General features: G+C 39.9%; 1 protein-coding gene across 1 annotated transcript in view; it reads right to left on the bottom strand.

The window, feature by feature from the left end:
• The window catches only part of PSD3 (pleckstrin and Sec7 domain containing 3), a 701,003-nt gene extending 696,776 nt beyond the window's left edge, over positions 1-4,227 (bottom strand). Inside the window, exon 1 of the mRNA XM_087856333.1 lies at positions 4,100-4,227. The gene's annotated coding sequence lies outside the window, so the exon portion shown is untranslated. The remainder of the gene's footprint in view (positions 1-4,099) is intronic.
• Between the last annotated feature and the right edge of the window lie 16,632 nt (positions 4,228-20,859).

The following is a 20,859-nucleotide window of genomic DNA, read 5'->3' on the forward strand; positions in this document are numbered from 1 at the left end:
TCATAATGCACAGGAGAGTCAATTTCCACTTGTGCCTGAATACACAGTCAAGGAAAACATTTTGCAGTCCTAGTGGAAAACCAGGAGGAATCCTGGCAGAGGTCTCCTTGAGGTTAGCAAACCTAATGAAATACCTCGTACACTGAAGCACTGTTTGCAGTTGTGACATAACCGCATTCTTATCTACTTCCGGAGCTGCTTTTGTATTAATCTGAGCTGTAAGCATTTTCCAAAGACCAAACTACCTTACAGAGAAGGATTCCGTTTTCTTTCAGTAAAGGCACACATCTCTGCTCTGTTCGTGCAGCCCTGGAATCTTCTTCAGCTCTGTTCCCTGTTTCTTATGAAGGTCACCTCTCCGTCTCGGGCACTTCTTCAAAGCTACTCCACTCCACTGATATTTTCCAAGTCGGATAGAGAAGGTTCTGTATTTTATTTTTAAGCAGAAGGGACACAACACATCTAAAGATTTTAAACAGTAGTAGCTGGTCCCATTTTTTTTCTTTTTTTCCTAAATAGTTTTTCTTATTATAAAAGAAAAAAGCTCCATTGTACAAAATTTGGAAATTTCAGAAAAGTACAAAGTACAAAAGTGATTATACAAATCAGCCACGTTACCATCAGCCAGAGATAATCACTCTTAATGTTTTCTTTCAGTCCTTTTTTCAATTCATATTTTTATTTTTAATAATGTTCAGATAGCATTGTGTCCTGTTTTCTCCACCTACCTTTATATTTTGAATACTTATGTCCCCGTGTTGTACAAACGTGATTTTGATTTCCCATAATAGTCATAATTTATTTACTTCTTCCTCCATTGTAGAACATTTAGATATTTCCCAATTTTTCATTATTTTCATTATTTTCAATAATGTTATTGAGAATATCTTTCTAGACATTTAAACATTGCCCCTCCTCATTAAAGCAGCTGATTAACCCAATAGCCCCATGAACGTAACAAGTCTCAGTCATATGTGAGATGAGGGCTGCTGTCACCTTCTGCCATCACGTTGTCTTCAGGGGAGGAGCCCAGACACACCCTATAACTTGCCTGAGGCCACAAAACTAGTTATTTGAAATTTGGAATTCTTCGATTTTTTCACTTTCTCCATCTCTCATGCTCAATCAAGCACTAAATCAATCCTTTTGACTTGTCTCTTTTTAGCCCATTTATTTTCATTTAACACTAACTCTTGCTACCCCATTCCAGACCCTTCCATGTACCTATACCACAAAGCCACCTAAATGGCCTTCCTGTCTCTGGGACCTCCTTGTTCTAATCCTCCTTGTACACCTGTGCACATTCAGATGAATGAATCTTCCTTTATTCCGCTCTCCAGATCATTGACTTCTTAATGAAACCTTACACATAATATAAACCCCTCTGCCTGGCTTTCAAAGCCCCATTTTCTTCAACCAGTTTTACTTCATCCACTCCCCTCTCTGTCTCTTCACTGTCCCATTCTTGGCTTCTTGCCTTCTCCTTATAGTATTTACCCCATTCAAAATACTCTTATTTCATCTCTTCAAACTTTACTCAATCCTCCAAGGCCCAGTTCAAGTCTCATTTACTCCATGAAATAGAATGAGTTTCCCATTGGATTTGACCAACTTGCATTCCCGTTGGATTTGAAGTTGGCCAACTTGCCTTCAAAACTCTGCTTTGCGATTTTTCTGGGAGAGTTGGGGGGACACAATTAGCTCCTCTGAGCCTATTTCTACATAGGGAAATATGAACAATTATACTAATATCTGCCTTCTATCAACCTCCCAGTATCCTAAGAAAGATTGAATGCATGTTACAAAGATTTGGTAAGCTGCTGAGTGTTAATGTAGATAAGAGAAAGTATTGTCAACACTTTGAAACAGTTCAGTTTCCAGGTCTGTACCACATAATATAGCACTGAATTACATTCTGTCCCATCATACTGTCTCTTTGTTTTATGAATGTTAATCATTTTTTCCTCACCTTGGCTATAAAATCTCTGAATGTAATACAGTATCTTATAATACTTCTGTAATCCCCAGAGTCTAACACTGCACATTGTCTTAATGACTGCTAGTCTAACAGATACTAGTTATAGCTGGTAAGGTCTGGCTATGAGTCACATCAGGATTTAGATACAAATGAAAGAGACCCAGTAAGTCTTCTGGAGTAGGAAAGTCTTACACTTTGGGGAACCCTAGAAGACTGGAAGCAAGTTTAGCATACACCTTTGTGAAATCTATGAAAATGTACTCTTCATTTGGACCTTGCCTTTCAGAGATATTCACCAAATTTTCACAGCCACCCTTAGGTAAATGTAAAATACACATTCTGAAATCAGAGACCAGAAGCAAGTACATCCTGTAGACATCCAGGAACAATAGCCAAACCTTTGGACATCTTTAACAGAAAGCTCAGGTTACCTAATCATGATATGTTGTTAAAGATGGTCTGCTGATGATCTGCTTATAAATTACTCATTTAGTCTGAAATTCATTTCTCAGTTTTGATTATCTAATTACTAGAGCCCTAAAGAAGGAAAACTTCATAGGTCTACCCCTGAAAGAGCCAGTTCCGGTTCCGGTTAGTGACAAGAAATAGAGCCAATGCTATATGTAGGTTCAGAGTTGGGGTTACAGTTAAGTTGGTGGTTAGTGTAGGGTTAAGGCTCAGTTGAAGATGAGGTGTAGGTCTAGGTATACAGATTCATTCACTTGGGGTTAGCGTTGGGGCTAGAGTTATAATTAAGGCTACAATTTAGGGTTTGAGTTAAATTTAGGGTGTGGTTAGATTCCTGGATACAAAGGACAATTTTACAAAAGGGTATTCCTGAAAATCCCACTGTGTCTAGTAAAAGATGACAGGCTTTTCAGATTTCCAAATTCCCAGGAACTAGTAAAGCACTGTTGGTAAAGAACATTTTACGACAATCCAAGATTAAATACAACTGTACAGTTTTCCATAGTTTATCATTTTGTTTTTTTTAATTTAATTTAATTTAATTTTATTTTATTTTTAAACCCAAAGCATAAGGCATGAGTTGTTTTTGGGTTTTTTTAAAGATTTTATTTATGTATTTGACAGAGAGAAACACAGCGAGAGAGGAAACACAAGCAGGGGGAATGGGAGAGAGAGAAGCAGGCTTCCTGCTGAGCAGGGAGCCCAAAGTGGGGCTTGATCGCAGGCCCTGAGCTGAAGGCAGACACTTAACGACTGAGCCACCCAGGTGCCCCTGTGTTGTTTTTTTTTAATCTCTAATACTGAAAATGGTAACACTTTTAATGTCAATGTTAAAATCCCCAAGTTCAATTTGCAGATTGTATTCAGTTTGTACTGCCCTCTTCCCCTGCCCTGGTACGCCCAATTCCCAACATAAAAGCTGACACCATTAAAGAAAAAAAACCATGATCTAGAAGTTACTTACATTTCTATAGAAAACTATATCTTCAAATAAACTCTATATTTTTGAAGTATTAGTCAGTTGTCCAATGCCACACACAGAAAACACAATCCATTTTTAACAGAATCATGCTTCTAAATTGTTAGATGACACTCACATCTGTTTTTCCAGCCCAGACCTCTTTCTCAAACTTCAAACTTGGATTTCCAATGAACAAATGATGTCCCCACATGGCACCTGAATTTCAACAGGTCCAAAAGTGAACCCATTGTTTCCACAGCCGTCACCCAACTCACCTGCTTCTCTTTCTTTTCCATTCTATTTAAAGGCAACGCTAATTACCAAGTGCTCCAAAACGAAAACCTTTGCTCAAATCTTTTTTCCTCACCTCCCATTCTCCCACTCCACTGTACAAATTCAAATCTTTTCTGCAACTCTCTCTCAGTCTTCAATTAGGCCCTTATCATCTCTTGCCTAAATCATTACAACAGCTTCCTAAACAACCTTCAAATAATTTCCCTAGTTTCAAGCTCTTCCTTGTCCAATCTGTCCCTCTTTATTGTCACAAAATGTGACATCTTTGTTGGAAATCTTTCCTAGATTGCCTTCTAGAGCTGCTTCTACGAAAGCTTTCTCACTTCTCTGTACCCCTGGAATTTTCCAGTTCCTCCTCTGCATCACACCATACCTCGCACATCTATGATTGTACTTACCATACTTTATTATGCTTGTCTCTCTGGAGTAAATGGTAAACTTCTGGAAGCTGAGACTATCTCATTCATTCCTGCACTACAGTGCCTGGCACATGGTAAGTGCCCGCAAAATTTTGCTGAAAGAAAATAGTTTACAGGACTAAGTAACTCTCACAGATCCTCTTTATATATTAGTACAGCCAGTCCCAAAATAAAACTTATGCTGTGTAAGGTTTCTTTAAAAAGCACACCCTGCATCTTAACAGGAAGTTACAGATTAATAAACAGCTGACCGAACAAACTAAATAGCAACCAGTGAATCACCAGTTGACTGTTCAATTGCTGCTAACCAGATGCAGGGAGACAGTAAAGATGAAGACAAAACATCATTCCTCAGTGATGGAAGGTTTTGTAAGATGTTCCAAGGCTCTGCGTAACAGAGCGTTACATACAATTATCACCATGGTGATAATTCAGACAGAAAAAAAGGCCATCACAAAAATTAATTTGGAGGCTATGTGAATACAGAAACTGGGTTAATACCAAATTTGTGGCCACAGAATGTCCACCACACCCTACCTCATCCACTGTGGTGGACCTTGCATGTGGTGTATACTCAGTTTTTTCGTTACTATTCATGAGAATATGATGAATATACAGACAATATCTGATTTTCTGTAACCACTGGCTCCACTGCAATAGAACTGAAAGAGGTGGGCTAGTTTCACAATTTTAAAAATCAAAGAGCTCAGCTACCTTTCTGTATCCTAGAGCGGAAGGCCTAGAAGACACAGCCCTGGGCACAGGCTGCATGTACAAGGCCTACCACTTGGAGCTTTTTCTTTCGGGAAAAGTGCTGAACCCCAGCACCCTGGAAGGTTAGTTCCTACTGAAAACTCCCAATGACAGCTTTTACTTGGAAATGTGGCCAAAGGAACCAGAGGGGATGACTGTGACCACATGCAAAGGGATCATGGTCAGGCCATAAAAAAATTGAACACTGACCCACAATCTTTGCACCAACCAGACCAAAGCAGTCAAGATTTGGTCAATAAATGCAAGCTCCCCTAATGTTTGCCCTGCCTGCGCCAATGCTACCAACTCAGAACCAACCAGAGGAAGCCAGATGTACTTCCAACCAATCACATAGAATTCTTGTCTCCTTTCCCCAGGTCAACAGACTCTATCTAGGACCTACGTGAAGCCTCCCTTGTTTTCCACTATAAAGTCATCCCACTCCTTGCCTGCTCTTGAGTCTCTGTCCTAGGCATGACAGTGGCTGACATTCCTGCCAAAGCAACTCTGAATCAATAGCTTCTGCTCACTCTCATTTGGGTGTTTGTGGTCTTTGAAGCACTCTGAGAGCCTGCTGATATGTGACAGAAGGACTTGGCATTGCAGTGGGGGCTGCAGGGGGCAGGAGGGGGCAGAGGAGAGTGAGATCTGGAATTGGAAGACGGGGAAATTTCAACTTTGGTGGAAGTAGCTGGGGGTGTAGGGAAAGGACACAGGTGACTCTTCTGGCCAGGGCCTGAGGGTCCACTGGAGAAAAGGGGAAGGAAATGAAGAAACATGCCCAGCAGTGACCCAATGGTGCAGGCACGTGAAGATGGGGTGCATGTGGCTTGGGCTGGGAGCCGGGTTGCCAGCTGTTCCAGAACATGGAGATGGAGGAGGGTGGTGCACGTGGTATGGGTGACAGCTACAGTGACCAGAGAGCAGAAAACAGTTCCGCTGCCTGGAGAAGTGCATCAACAAGGCCCACGAGACATTTGTTGTGTTGCTGGGCTCCAGGTGGAAGAGGTCCACGTGATGGACCTCGTGGTGGGAGACATGGTGCAGATTCCCTAGGGCACTAGGCTGCAGTGGACCAGCTGCCGATCCTCTAACACCACTTCAAGATGGAGGAGAGAATCCTCACCACACAGTAGGAAATGGTGAAGAGGATGCTTCCCGGCGACCCCATGCCGCTGTCTGGGTCCTAGGTGACCACAGCCAGCCTTAGCTCCAAAGCAGTTTCATCCTGTCTTTGCTGACTTATGAAACAAAGAGCAAAGATGATGTAAAGAAAACAGATTCTCAAAGGACCAGAGAGGGCAAAACAATCCAAAGGAGCAAAGACAAATGCAGCAGATTCAGACAGTACTAGTGCCAAAGAGTGGTTGGTTCTATAAGACAAACTTTCAGTTATCCATAGCACAACTGGCAAGTATGGTTTGCTAATGGCTTTACTCACTTTGCTTCTTAATGACAAACTTTGTACTATGGACTTCTGGAACTGGGGAGCACAAATGGTTACATAGGATATACTGTTCAGTATTTCATTATCGGAATAACAGTCTTGGTGATGGCTATCCCAGAAAACCTTCCATTTGCAGTCCCTCTTTCCTTGGCTTATTCTGTAAAGAAAATAATGAAAGATAATAACTTACTAAGACACTTGGAAGCTTTTGAAACTACAGGAAATACAAGTAATCATTTGCTCAGATAAAAAAAGAACGTTGACTATTAACAGAATGATAGTCCAGGATTACATTGGTGATATCATTATAAAACAATTCCTAGACTTAAGCCTGTTCCAGACCCATTTGGAATATCTTTTTAACAAATATTGTGTTAATTGTTCTTATATTTCTAACTTTTTTTTTAAAAGATATCAAAGGTCTACCACAACAGACTGGCAATAAAATAAAATATGCTTTGTCAGGATTTATTCTGCATTTAAAAATAGATGATGAGAAAAGAAGAAAGAAAGAAAGAAAGAAGAAAGAAAGAAAGAAAGAAAGAAAGAAGAAAGAAAGAAAGAAAAAAAGAAAAAGAAAGAGAAAGAAAGAAAGAAAGAAAGAAAGAAAGAAAGAAAGAAAGAAAGAAAGAAAAAGGAAGGAAGGAAGGAAGGAAGGAAGGAAGGAAGGAAGGAAGGAAGAAAGAAAGAAAGAAAGAAAAAGGAAGGAAGGAAGGAAGGAAGGAAGGAAGGAAGGAAGGAAGGAAAGAAGGAAGGAAGAGGCTTAACATAAGAGACTCTATAAAAGTATATACCTTCTACTCAGAGAAGAAATCCATGACTACTGTCTTAAAACTGCCTGACGGGGCTTTCAGTTGTTCATCAAGGAAGCCTCAGGACTATCACTTAACAGATGGTGTCATATCCTACCAATATCATTCTTATAAATGACAAATTCACAAATATTGTTACAGCTGTCAAGTAGGAGTAGGAATGTTTATGACAGCATCTCCAAATTCCTTCAATTTCAGTTGACTGTCAATGTTGTAGCCCCAACTGTAGCCTTCATAGGAGTGCATGTTGTCCAGGACTCTTCTCTTAAATCTGTACCTAATCTTTGGGTGCATCTCATAGTGGATGCTTTTGCTTTCCTTGCACACAAGTGAAAAGCCTATGGAGTCACCTTTGCTTCTCAGACCTTATGGAATGGGAATCTGTCTTGTTCATTTCAATTACAAAATTGATGAGTTCGTAGTCACTCTTAGTCTTATTTTTGTTGGTGAAATCTGTTTTAATTTTGTTAGTGAAAGAAACACTGCCCTACATGCTCTTCCTCCTACCTGTTATGCAATGATATTTACTATTTCTATGATGTAACTTTTTAATGAAATTAATGCCAGGAAACTTCATGGCAAAATAAATATATTTGAGAGACTCTTCAGTAATAATATCTTTTGCTTAATTGTCAGGGGCATGCTTATTGTACAATTTTGTATAGTGCAATATGGGAGATAAGCGTCCAGCTGCACAAATCTGAGTCTAGGACATGGTTATGGTGCATTTTCCTAGTAGTACAGGTGTTAATGTAGTGCAATTCTTAATTACAATTCCAAATGGTTGTGTGGAGCTTATTATAAGGCTTTCATTGAATGAAAAGAGTAAATTTACTAACAAAGTTCAAGAGTCAGAATTAAAAGTAAAAGGCAAAGATCCATTTTATCCTTTTCTAAAATTTTGTTTTTATAATAAACATGTAATTTGAGTTATCCTCAATGCTACATTTTAAGGTTATTGAGAGTGGTGAATATTTTAGACAAAGTTTTAGAGAGGTAATGTGAAAGTTATTTACAACTAAAACATAGACTCAAAAAAATAGTTTAATACTGTATTTCCTTTGATTTTTTTAGTAGAGTTCCAAGGGCAAAATTACTGATTAACTAATATATGAATATGTGTTATAAATAAAAATCAATTTTCTATACTATACAAAATAAAGACGTTCAAAAGGCCATGTACCCCGTTGGTGGGAATGCAAACTGGTGCAGCCACTCTGGAAAACAGTATGAGATTCCTCAAAAAGTTAAAAATAGAGCTACCCTATGATCCAGCAGTTGCACTACTAGGTATTTACCCAAAGGATACAGAAATACTGATTCAAAGAGGCACATGCACCCCAGTGTTCATAGCAGCATTATCAACAATAGCCAAATTATGGAAAAAGCCCAAATGTCTATTGACTGATGAATGGATAAAGAAGATGTGGTGTGTATATATATATAATGGAATATTATTCAGCCATCAAAAAGAATGAAATCTTTCCTTTTGCCACAACATGGATGGAGTTAGAGTGTATTACCCTAAGCAAAATAAGCCAGTCAGAGAAAGACAAATACTGTATGATTTCACTCATATGTGGAATTTAAGAAATAAAACAGATGAACATAGGGGAAGAGAAAAAAAAAAAGAGGGAGGCAAGCCAAAAGAGACTGTTAACTATAGAGAACAAACTGAGAGTTACTGGAGGGGAGGAGGGCATGGGATGGGCTACGTAGGTGATGGGTATTAAGGAGGACACCTGTTGTGGTAAGTACTGAGTGTTACATGTAAGTGATGAATCACTAAATTCTACTCCTGAAACTAATATTACACTATATGTTAACTAACTAGAATTAAAATAAAAACTTGAAACAAAACAAAAAGCCATGTACCTTCTTTGAAAGTGTATTGATTTTTTCTAATTTACCATAGATAAGCAATATGTATTATTTTAAGAACACAGGCAACCTGAGTGCTTTCTAAAAATACAGATGGTGATAGTCTAATGTCATGGCCTTTGAAGTAATTTGTTCTTTACATACAGTTACTCTTTACAGTTATTAAAGAAAAGTAGAAAAACTAAAAATGCCAACAATATTTTCTCTATGTGTCATCTGACGCAATTTACCACTGTAGCTGGTCCTTGCAGTGTATCTGAAATGTGACGAAAACTCTGTAAGGAAACCAAAGTACAGGATTAAGAGAATTACTGGGAGTAAGGTAAGGTAAACAATTAGTGGGAGTAAAATAAGGTAAACAGACTTTTTGCCTATGTGATAAATGTAATTATTGAAATATGCTTCACTTTTTATTTTAGACAGCTTTGCCTGAGTTAACTTTAAGATTTTATTTTTTTATAATAATTTTTATTATATTATGTTAGTCATCAGACAGTACATCCCTAGTTTTTGATGTAAAGTTCCATGATTCATTACTTGCGTATAACACCCAGTGCACCATGCAATACATGCCCTCCTTACTACCCATCACCGGTCTATCCCAGTCCCCCACTCCCCTCCCCTCTGAAGCCCTCTAAGCAAGTTTAGTAATAGAACCCAAACCCAAAGGTTCCTAAGAAACTGTGCACTTTGATTTTAACTTATGGACATGTTACATTTAAACAGAGAAAGGGACAATTTTTTTTAGTTAAAAAAAAATGAGTTTATCTGGCAGTAACAGAGGAATTGCAAATGCGGACAAGTAAGCCATGATGTACCATAAGCAAGTCTGAAGAGACACAAGGAAAGTCAGCTTTTACTACATTTTAAAAAGCAATCGTGTGGGTGGGGGTGGGGTGGGTGAGGTAGGTAAAGGGGATTAAGGATACACTTATCACAATGAGCACTGAGTAGTGTATGGAGTTGTTGAATCACTATATTATACAACTGAAATTAACATAACACCACATGTTAACTATATTAGAATTAAAATATTTTAAAAGGTTTTTAAAAAGACAATTGAGGAGGGTTGTTCTGAACAAAATTGTATTGGAGAATAGGACTTTGAGGTTGTGGGGGTTTCTCATTGGCTGCCAACAGTGGCTAAGGCATTGTTCCTGAGTCAGGGGAGGGGTCTTCCTTCCTTAACGGCAGGAGATAGATGTTTATGTGAAAAGTGCCCTCCCTTTGTTGAAATGATTCTTGTATTCCTTCTTGCTGCTGGTTCACTCAACTGCAGTGAGTGGTATGGGCATGAGGGCTCCCCCTTCTGGGCTACCTGACTCCATTTTAAATGAGGTTTCCTTTATGTATTTTCACAGAAAGATGGAAACGTTTCTTTTTCTGGATTATTTGAATGCCTCCATACAGAATCAAGGGATTTAAAAAAAAATTCATTTGCTTGTTTTGTGATTAATACATTTAAAATAATCTGAATTTTTAATAAATCAGTGTGGTAATGGAGCTTATATTTGAAAGTTTTGGAGAATGGCTAACCCTCAGATACCATGTAATGGGGTCTGCTATAATGTATGGAGGAGTTAAATCCAAGAGTCATTATTTGTTTCTGGTTACTATACAACATATTTGCTATTATTTTTCTGCATTATTAATGAAATGAATCGTAAAATGAATGAGTGAAATGATTGACTTACAAAATAAACTTCTAGGAAACTTTATATAACATTAGAGCTGTTCACATTCTGAAAAAAATAAAAAGGTAGTATGAGCAGGAATCATGCTTCTTAAATATTTGTCCTTGTATCAGAGAGATTGCTAACAGGACATGCTCCTGAGGAGGGAGGGAGGGTTTTTCATTCTGACTCTCTCTTCCTCCTTTCTTTCTCTGAACTCTAGAGTCTACCGCCGGAAGGGAGAATCCCTCTCCATCAACAGCCCTCCCGAGCAGGGAAGTTGATCTGCTAAATCCATAACCCCTTGGCTCATCTAACCACATCCTCACTTTCCAGGTGTAGGAATCAAATCCCCAGGGGTTGGCAATAAGTCAAAAGAAGTAGTTCCAGGGCAGAAGAATCTCAGCTGGTGCTAAAGGACGGCTTCAGCTCATGTCCACATGGCTACAGTCTTCATGGTCACAGAGAGGCTGGGACTGTCCTCCTTTCCTCCATGCCCTTTCAGCACTGGTTGATGTTTAACTTCTTTGTGGGTCTTTTTTTCCCCCCCTCCGGATTGCCATAGGAGATGATTTCAATCTGATTTATTTCACAAGCATACAATTCTCTTGAGGGAGAGGACTTGTGTATGTGCCTTTGTTCTTATTAACCCTTCCTTGCCCCTGCCTTACGTCCTCAAATGCTGGGGCAAGCTCTGATGGCTATTGCTGGTAAAAGAATTGGCATCACTTTTAGTTCACTATAGTCAAGTCCTTGTGAATAAGTTTAGCACAACCGAAAAGTGACCTTAGAAACATGGAAGGATTACTTGACAAAGAGGGATATTAGGCTCATCAGCCTAATGACCCTATCCCACCCCATATACCATCAGATTTTCACTCCATTATTAGATTAATCTTCCTTAATAAACTGTTTTCCCCACCTGTTTTTTGGAAACCATGACATTAAATGTAAATGTGACTTGGCATTTAAAGCCTTCCAAAATCCATCCCCACCATGCCTCTCTAAATTCACTTCCTGGGAGGGTTAAGATGGTAGAGGAGTAGGGGACCCCTTTTCCAGCCGGTCCCCTGAGTCGAGCTGGATAGGTACCAGACCAGCCTGAACATCCACGGAATCAGCCTGAGATGCAGGAAGATACATCTGGATCTCTACAAACGAACATCTCCAGCGCTGAGTATTGAGGTACGAGAAACCGTGCACAGATATCGGAAGATAAACGGAACAGGGAGGGAGCTGCTGCTTTCGGGCGCAGGGAAGCGGTGGCCACCTGCACAGGGGAGCGGGCCGACTCGCGGAATGCACCCGAGACAGCAGACTGAGACGCTGAGCTGGGAGCACGTGCCACCAGACTTCTCACGGAACTCCGATGTGCTCAGTGGAACCAGACTGAGACCAGGAGCTCCAGGAGCGCGCGGGGGCGGCTGGCGGCATTAGAAACACAAAGGACAGAGAAGCGCTGGCCCTGGAAGTGAGGGCTGGGACACTGGGTGTGGGGCGAACATCCAGGGACGCTGCAGGGTTGAGTAGCACCAACGGAAACAGAGTTAAAGTGGCCAGAACATTAGTGGAGAATGGTCCGCGATACCTCTGCTCTGAGACAGAGGCTGAGATTTGGCCCCTGCTGCTCTGACTCTCAGAAGAGGCACAGCAAACCGCCAGGGAAAGCTGCCAGAGAACAATAGTCTAGAAATACCGGCTCACAGGGTGCCCATCCCCATCCCCCCTCGCAGGGGACACGGAGACTCTACCCAAACAGGGTTGCCTGAGTATCGGTGTGGCAGGACCCTCCCCCAGAAGGCAGGCTGAAAAATCAAGAAGCACACATCCCGGGGTGCCTGGGTGGCACAGTCGTTAAGCGTCTGTCTTCAGCTCAGGGCATGATCCCGGCATTCTGGGAAGGAGTCCCTCATCGGGCTCCTCCGCTGCGTGCCTGCTTCTTCCTCTCCCCCTCACCTGCTTGTGTTCCATCTCTCGCTGGTTGTCTCTCTGCCACATAAATAAATAAAATCTTTAAAGAAGAAGCCCACATCCCTAAGATCCTTATAAAGCAAGGGTGCACGGCCTGGGTCCAGGTCAATAATTTGGGCTCTGGACAACCCCACAACCTCTCCTCATCAGAATGACAAGAAGGAGAAGCCCCCCCCAGCAAAGAAAAGACAATGAGTCTGTGGCCTCTGCCACAGAACTAACGGATATGGATGTAACCAAATTATCAGAAATGGAATTCAGAGTAACAATGGTCAAGATGATGTGTAGACTTGACAAAAGTATTAACGAAAATGTTAATGAGAATATAGAATCTCTAAGGGCAGAAATGAGAGCGAATCTGGCAGAAATTAAAAATTCTATGAGCCAAATGCAGGCAAAACTAGAGGCTCTGATGGCCAGGGTCACTGAGGCAGAGGCACGAATTAGCGAATTGGAAGATGGGTTAGTAGAAGAAAAAACGAAAATGAAGCTGGACTTAAAAAAATCCAGGCCCACGAATGTAGGTTACGGGAGATTACTGACTCGATGAAACAATCCAATGTCAGAATCATCGGCATCCCCGAGGGGGTGGAGAAAAACAGAGGACTAGAAGAGATATTTGAACAAATTGTGGCTGAAAACTTCCCTAATCTAGCAAGGGAAACAAACATTTGTGTCCAAGAGGCAGAGAGGACCCCTCCCAAGCTCAACCACAACAAACCTACACCACGTCACGTCATAGTGCATTTCGCAAATATTAGATCCAAGGATACAGTATTGAAAGTGGCCAGGGCAAAGAAATCTCTCACGTACCAAGGCAAAAGCATCAGAATTACGTCAGACCTGTCTACACAGACCTGGAATGAGAGAAAGGGTTGGGGGGGGGGGGACATTTTTAAAGCTCTTTCAGAGAAAAACATGCAGCCAAGGATCCTTTATCCAGCAAAGCTGTCATTCAGAATTGATGGAGAAATAAAAACCTTCCAGAATCGCCAGTCATTAACCAATTTCATAACCATGAAACCAGCCCTACAGGAGATATTAAGGGGGGTTCTATAAAGGTAAAAAGGCCCCAAGAGTGATACAGAACAGAAAGTCACAACCGATACAAACAAAGACTTTACTGGCTACATGGCATCATTAAAATCATATCTCTCAGTAATCTCTCTCAATGCAAATGGCTTGAATGCTCCCATAAAATGACACAGGGTTGCAGATTGGATAAAAAGAAATGACCCATCCATTTGCTGTCTACAAGAGACTCATTTTGAACCCAAAGATACATTCAGACTGACAGTGAAGGGATGGAGTACCATCTTTCACGCAAATGGACCCCAAAAGAAAGCTGGGGTAGCAATTCTCATATCAGATAGATTGGATTTTAAAGTAAAGACTATAGTTAGAGACACAGAAGGGCACTATATTATTCTTAAAGGATGTATCCAACAAGTGGAGATGACAATTATAAATATATATGCCCCCAACAAGGGAGCCGCAAGATACACAAGCCAACTCTTAACCAGAATAAAGAGACATATAGATAAAAATACATTAATAGTAGGGGACCTCAACACTCCACTATCAGAAATAGACAGAACACCCTGGCAAAAACTAAGCAAAGAATCAAAGGCTTTAAATGCCATACTCGACGAGTTGGACCTCATAGATATATATAGAACACTACATCCCAGACCCAAAGAATACTCATTCTATTCTAATGCCCATGGAACATTCTCAAGAATAGGCCATGTTCTGGGACACAAAACAGGTCTCAATCGATACCAAAAGACTGAAATTATTCCCTGCATATTCTCAGACCACAACGCTCTGAAATTGGAACTCAACCACAAGGAAAAATTTGGAAGAAACTCAAACACTTGGAGACTAAGAACCATCCTGCTCAGGAATGACTCGATAAACCAGGAAATCAAAAATCAATTTAAAGAATTTATGGAGACCAACGAGAATGAAAACACAACCGTCCAAAACCTATGGGATACTGCAAAGGCAGTCCTAAGGGGGAAATACATAGACATCCAAGCCTCACTCAAAAGAATAGAAAAATTTAAAATGCAGTTTTTATATTCTCACCTCAAGAAGCTGGAACAGCAATAGAGGGACAGGCCTAATCCACTCACGAGGAAGCAGTTGACCAAGATGAGAGCAGAAATCAATGAATTAGAAACCAGAAGCACAGTAGAGCAAATCAACAGGACTAGAAGCTGGTTCTTGGAGAGAATCAATAAAATTGACAGACCACTGGCAAGACTTATCCAAAAGAAAAGAGAAAGGACCCAAATTAATAAAATTATGAATGAAAAAGGAGGGGTCACCACCAACACCAAGGAAATTGGAAGGATTATTAAAAAATTTTATCAACAGCTATATGCCAATAAAGTAAGCAATCTGGAAGAGATGGAGGCCTTCCTGGAAACCTATAAACTACCAAGACTGAAACAGGAAGAAATTGATTTTTTAAACAGGCCAATTAATTATGAAGACATTGAGTCAGTGATAAACAACCTTCCAAATAACAAAACTCCAGGCCTGGATGGTTTTCCTGGGGAATTCTACCAAACATTCAAAGAAGAAATAATACCTATTCTCCTAAAGCTATTTCAAAAAATAGAAACAGAAGGAAAGCTACCAAACTCATTCTATGAGGCCAATATTACCTTGATCCCCAAACCAGGCAAAGACCCCATCAAAAAGGAGAATTACAGACCGATTTCCCTAATGAATATGGACGCCAAAATCCTCAACAAGATCCTGGTTAATAGAATCCAACAGTACATTAAAAGGATTATCCATCATGACCAAGTGGGATTCATCCCTGGGATGCAAGGGTGGTTCAACATTCGCCAATCGATCAGCGTGATACATCATATCAACAAGAAAAGTCTCAGGAACCATATGATACTCTCAATTGATGCAGAAAAAGCATTTGACAAAATACAGCATCCTTTCCTGATTAAAACCTTTCAGAGTGTAGGAATAGAGGGTACATTTCTCAATCTCATAAAAGCCATCTATGAAAAGCCTACAGCAAATATTATTCTCAATGGGGAAAAGCTAGAAGCCTTTCCCTTAAGATCAGGAACACGACAAGGATGCCCACTCTCACCACTATTATTCAACATAGTCCTAGAAGTCCTTGCAACAGCAATCAGGCAACAAAAAGGGATAAAAGGTATCCAAATCGGCAAGGAAGAAGTCAAACTGTCTCTCTTCGCAGATGACATGATACTCTATATGGAAAACCCAAAAGAAGCCACTCCCAAACTATTAGAAGTTATAGAGCAATTCAGTAATGTGGCAGGATACAAAATCAATGCTCAGAAATCAGTTGCATTTCTATACATGAATAATGAGACTGAAGAAAGAGAAATTAGGGAATCCATCCCATTTACAATAGCACCAAAAACCATACGTTACCTTGGAATTAACTTAACCAGAGATGCAAAGGACCTATATTCTAGAAACTATAAATCACTCTTGAAAGACATTGAGGAAGACATAAAAAGATGGAAAAATATTCCATGCTCATGGATCGGAAGAATTAACATAGTTAAAATGTCCATGCTATCTAGAGCAATCTATACTTTCAATGCTATCCCGATCAAAATACCGAGGACATTTTTCAAAGAACTGGAACAATAGTCCTTAAATTTGTATGGAACTAGAAAAGGCCCCAAATCGCCAAGGAACTGTTGAAAAGGAAAAACAAAGCTGGGGGCATCACAATGCCGGATTTCGAGCTGTACTACAAAGCTGTGATCACAAAGACAGCATGGTACTGGCACAAAAACAGACACACAGACCAATGGAACAGAATAGAGAACCCAGAAATGGACCCTCGGCTCTTTGGGCAACTAATCTTTGATAAAGCAGGAAAAAACATCCAGTGGAAAAAAGACAGTCTCTTCAATAAATGGTGCTGGGAAAATTGGATAGCTACATGCAAAAGAATGAAACTTGACCACTCTCTCACACCATGCACAAAGATAAACTCCAAATGGATGAAAGACCTCGATGTGAGACAGGAATCCATCAAAATTCTAGAGGAGAACATAGGCAGCAACCTCTACGACATCGGCCACAGCAACCTTTTTCATGACACATCTCCAAAGGCAAGAGAAACAAAAGATAAAATGAACTTATGGGACTTCATCAAGATAAAAAAACTTCTGCACAGCCAAGGAAACAGTCAGAAAAACTAAGAGGCAGCCCACGGAATGGGAGAATATATTTGCAAATGACACTACAGATAAAAGACTGGTATCCAAGATCTACAAAGAACTTCTCAAACTCAATACAGGAGAAACAAATAAACAAATCAAAAAATGGGCAGAAGATATGAACAGACACTTTTCCAATGAAGACATACAAATGGCTAACAGACACATGAAAAAATGTTCAAAATCATTAGCCATCAGGGAAATTCAAATCAAAACCACACTAAGATACCACCTTACGCCAGTTAGAATGGCAAAAATAGATAAGGCAAGAAACAACAATTGTTGGAGAGGATGTGGAGAAAGGGGATCCCTCCTACATTGTTGGTGGGAATGCAAGTTAGTACAGCCACTCTGGAAAACAGTGTGAAGGTCCCTTAAAAAGTTAAAAATTGAGCTACCCTATGACCCAGCCATTGCACTACTGGGTATTTACCCCAAAGATACAGACGTAGTGAAGAGAAGGGTCATATGCACCCCAATGTTCATAGCAGCATTGTCCACAATAGCTAAATCGTGGAAGGAGCTGAGATGCCCTTCAATAGATGACTGGATTAAGAAGTTGTGGTCCATATATACAATGGAATATTACTCAGCTATCAGAAAGTATGAATTCTCAACATTTGCTGCAACATGGATGGCACTGGAGGAGATAATGCTAAGTGAAATAAGTCAAGCAGAGAAAGACAAATATCATATGATTTCTCTCATCTATGGAACATAAGAAATAGGATGATCGGTAGGGGAAAAAAGGGATAAAGAAAGGGGGATAATCAGAAGGGGGAATGAAACATGAGAGACTATGGACTATGAGAAACAAACTGAGGGCCTCAGAGGTGAAGGGGGTGGGGGAATGGGATAGGCCGGTGATGGGTAGTAAGGAGGGCACATATTGCATGGTGCACTGGGTGTTATACGCAACTAATGAGTCATCGAACTTTACATCGGAAACCGGGGATGTACTGTATGGTGACTAACATAATAAAAAATCATTAAAAATAAATAAATAAATAAATAAATAAATAAATAAATAAATAAATTCACTTCCTAATGTTCTATGGTCATGAAACAGATTCTTACTTCAATCTAAACAATTTCTATAATATTCATTGAATGCCTAGTTGATTGCAAGCACTTTATTATGCACTAGGAATAAGTAAGACAAAGTCTCTGCCCTAAAGGAGCTTGGGACAAATCAGGGGAATCAAACACATAAGTAACTATAATGTAATAGTAATAATAATAATCACTAACTTTACTGAGCACTTTATATAGCCCAGGCATTATTCTAAGTATTGCATATCCACTCCTTTAATCCTCACAACTGTTAAAAGAGAAAAACCAACCCCCAAATGGAATAATTTGCTCCCCACAACAGCAAATGGAGACTTAATCACAGTTTCAACCTCTCCTAGCAATGTGACCTTCTTTTAAAAGTCAATCTAAAATTTTCTGATTAGTACTAGTGAGGTTATCTGCATGATGAAAACCCTGTAAGCCCCTTCCCCCCAAGAAGAAAATGTTCTGGTCCAAAATTATCCTTTCTTTTCTTTTGCTAATCACTCTTCTCCCCACCCTCCTTTTTAAAAAAAGATTTTATTTATTTATTTATTTATTTATTTATTTATTTGAGAGAGAGAGAGAGCACACATGCAGAGAGGGGCAGAGGGAGAGATAATCTGAAGCAGACTCCATGCTGAGCACAGAGCCCTAAATGGGGCTTCATCCCACAACCACAAGATCATGACCTGAGCCCAAACTAAGAGTTGGACACTTATCGAACTGAGCCACCCAGACACCGCTTCCCATCCTCCTTCTTATAAAAATCTTCCATTTTGTACAATACCACTGAGCAGAATCTTTCTACTTGCTGGGTGAGATGCTGCTTGATTCATGAATCACCTAATAAAACCAATTAGATTTTCAAATTTACTCAAGTGAATTTTGTTTTTTAACACAGGAAACCTATGAGGTAGGTATCATCAGTATCTTCATTTTATAGCTGAACCATCGAGAGGTTTTACGAGAGGTTGGCAGACTGAGACATTGAACTTTAAGCACTCTTTAACCACTGCATTATATGATAATTTGAAAAGAGGTACAGTAGAGATATGAACAAAGTATTGTGTGAGCATAAAGGATAGAGCTATTCAGCTTGGAGATGTGGGAAATGGTGTCACTGAGACAGTATTACCCTATTCTTTATGTATACCTCTACCTCCTTTTAGAAAGAGATTGGGCCAACTTACACCAAAAAAATGCATACATTTAAGTAATGATAAAATAGAAATTAGGGGATTGGGACCAGGGAAAATGTAAATATCATAAGAAAAATCAAGACCAGAGGAAAAAGAAATTTGTCTGAAATACATTAAAAAACAACAATGAAGAAGAAGAAGGAGAAAAAGAAGAAGAAGGAGGAGCAGGAGGAGAAGGAGAATGAGGAGGAGGATAAGGAGAAGAACAAGGGGAAGGAGAAAAACAAGAGCAAGAAGGAGGAGAATAAGAACAAGAAGAAGAGTTTAGTCATACCATACTTTATTTTTTTTATTTTTTTAAGATTTTATTTATTTGACAGAGAGAGAAAGCGCACGCACACATGCACAAGCAGGGAGAGCAGCACTCAGAGAGAGAGGGAGAAGCAGGTTCCCCTGCAGAGCAAGGAGCCCGATGCAGGACTTGATCCCAGGACGCTGTGATCATGACCTGAGCTGAAGGCAGTCATTTAACCAACTGAGCCACCCAGGGGCCCAAGTCATACCATACTTTAGCATGTATAAGCTCTCTGGTAGTCAAAGAGAAAAGGAAGTCATGGTCAATTGCATAATGTTTATTGTCATAAAAGAAAAAAAACAAACCAGTTCATAAAGGGGGAAACAAATCTTAGAACTATTTTCTCAAACAAAATTTTCAAGTGGGAGTTTTATTAGTGTCACTGAGAGCAATAGGAGAAACAATGTCTCCTACAATGCTCCTATAACAAATGTAATAGATTTTATATGGCATTTTCTTTTTGTTTGTTTGTTTGAAGATTTTATTTATTTATTTGAGAGAGAGAGAGACAGCCAGTGAGAGAGGGAACACAAGCAGGGGGAGTGTGAAAGGAAGAAGCAGGCTTCCCAGTGGAGCAGGGACCCCGGTGCAGGGCTTGATCCCAGGACTCTGGGATCATGTCCTGAGCCGAAGGCAGATGCTTAAGGACTGAGCCACCCAGGCACCCATATATGGCATTTTCTTAAACAGTCATTGATAAAAGCCAAGGACATTGCATAAATGCAACTCCGCAAAGATAATTTCATTAAGGATACTATTGTCTGAATTGAGAATCTTCTGGTGTTAGGATTTTGAGTTGAGTCTAGAAAAATCCTCATCTTTGAGGATTTGAATCCAGAAAAATCCTAACACCAAAGAAGGAAGAAAAGAACATTCAAGGAGGAAAAACAGCATGATGTACAGGTAAGTGTGGTTTCTCTTGTCTGTATGTGTGAAGAGAAAAGAATGGACAGAAAGTCAGTTGGTGAACTAGCCTTTGTTGAATGCTGTGTGTGGCCTTATACAAGCCTATGGGATATGCAGTGAAGAGAACAAAGTCCCTGCTCTCCAGGACCTTACATTCTAGTGTGTGGGCATGGGGAGGGGGTGGGAGGTCAAATAATAAATATGGAAATAAATAAGTAGCTTCATATAATATGATGAAGAAAACAAAGTACAGCAACTTAGTGTGCCAGGGGCATTCAGGAGGCAGCTATGTAAATACCTAGTGAAGTGCTTGCAAAGTGAATGCAAAGGCAGGAAACGAGATGAGTTTTATTCTAAGTATAATGAAAGCCAATTGAGTTTTAAGCAGGGAGTTGACTTGATGTGATTTACATTTCAAAAAGTCACTGGTTGAAATGTGGAGGATGGAACAGATGGGTTCTAAGAGAGAAAAGTGGTGGCAGACACCAGTTAAGAGGCTGCTTCGAGA

Source organism: Ursus americanus, chromosome 27, assembly GCF_024610735.1.
Source record: "Ursus americanus isolate L20-20 chromosome 27, mUrsAme1.1.p, whole genome shotgun sequence".
Taxonomy (NCBI): Eukaryota; Metazoa; Chordata; class Mammalia; order Carnivora; family Ursidae; genus Ursus; species Ursus americanus.